Here is a 1,551-nt window from a genome sequence, read left to right as displayed (position 1 = left end):
TGACAACCAAACACAACAAACCAGGAAAAATCACGAAACAAGCAACTTGGTGTCGACCGACACCAGAGAGGTGTCGATCGACACTGACCAAACATGGTGTCGACCGACACCTAACTGGTGTCGATCGACACTCCCTTCGCAGACGCGAACTGCACGAATCCAAACGACGAACCTCCGTTTCCAATCATCTCCAATCCGTTCCAACCTCACCCAAAACCTTCAGGAACCTATAAGAACCATAACACAACCACCACAAGCAAGAACAACACCACTAACACAACCAATCAAGCAAGAACAACACCACAAAACACCACCAATCAAGCAAGAACAACAAAGGATTCTCAGGCTTAGATAAGCCATGGTCATGCACTCACCTTATCAAATGATTATAACAACCAATACAACCAGTTGAGACCCTCCTAACGTCTGAAACAGCCCATAAACGCCCTACAACAAGCCACACAACCAAAAACGACTTATAACAAAACTGGACAGAAACATCAGAAAAGAACAGTCTCAAAGACGAAACCCTAAAATAAAAACCAACCGTTAACTATCAAATCGCTCCGATGAAAAGCTACCCCTAGACGTCACGAAGCTTCCCACAAAATTTCAGCACGATCAGACACCACACGAGACCACGATCTCAGTTACAATCTCCGATGGTCCCAACTCGCGTCTGAGAAAACGTGTCTCACGAAACTGTCAATAACTCATCGAGTTTAAATCCAAATCTACTTCTGTAAAAAGGCGAATGACGATGAAACAATTGGGAATAAACCTACCAAATTTCATTACCTTTGAGAACGATTTGATATGCCGAAACTGTTTCCTCCCAAACCCTAACGATTCTGATCTTTCTCCTTTAATCTCCTTCACACCACAATAGGCTCTCTCCTCTCTCTCTATCTCTGAAAACGGCGACAAGACACCCTAAAACCCTTAAATTTGTCGCTTCTCTACTTATAACACGATTTAGGGATTTTTCCTTGAACCAAACCGAACCAAACAGCAATTAAAACGAACCGGACCAAACCAGAAAACATGGTGTCGATCGATACACCAAGGGTGTCGATCGACACCCACACCAAAACCTTAAAAATTGGTTCGCGGATGTTACACTTAGAAGCTGTAAACAGCTATGTTAGTGTTTATGGGGTTAAAATGTGTCTTAATCCAATGCAACTAACTAAGTATAAGAGTTTGAGATAGATGTGGAGAGTTTAAAAGCCACTTATAACCATTTTGTCCCAAAACAGGCTAAAACCAAGAAAACATTGCTTAGAAGCTGTAAACAGCTATGTTAGTGTTTATGGGGTTAAAATGTGTCTTAATCCAATGCAACTAACTAATTCTAAGAGTTTGAGATAGATGTGGAGAGTTTAAAAGCCACTTATACCCATTTTGTCCCAAAACAGGCTAACAGCAAGAAAACATTGCTTAGTAGCTGTAAACAGCTATGTTAGTGTTTATGGGGTTAAAATGTGTCTTAATCCAATGCAACTAACTAAGTATAAGAGTTTGAGATAGATGTGGAGAGTTTAAAAGCCA

At 41.0% G+C, this 1,551-nt stretch overlaps 1 long non-coding RNA gene across 1 annotated transcript; it reads right to left on the bottom strand.

Annotated features, from left to right (window-relative positions):
- Positions 1–358: 358 nt before the first annotated feature.
- On the bottom strand, positions 359–1,114 carry LOC147924173 (uncharacterized). Its single transcript, XR_015585825.1, has 3 exons — positions 799–1,114; positions 548–702; positions 359–447 (listed from the first exon to the last, which is right to left on the bottom strand). It is a non-coding gene; the product is annotated as an uncharacterized LOC147924173 (long non-coding RNA).
- Between the last annotated feature and the right edge of the window lie 437 nt (positions 1,115–1,551).

Source organism: Camelina sativa, chromosome 17, assembly GCF_030686135.1.
Source record: "Camelina sativa cultivar CO46 ecotype springtype chromosome 17, ASM3068613v1".
In the NCBI taxonomy this organism is placed as follows: domain Eukaryota; kingdom Viridiplantae; phylum Streptophyta; class Magnoliopsida; order Brassicales; family Brassicaceae; genus Camelina; species Camelina sativa.
The sequence above is the reverse complement of the archived record's forward strand: the minus strand, read 5'-3'. Positions and strand labels throughout refer to the sequence as shown.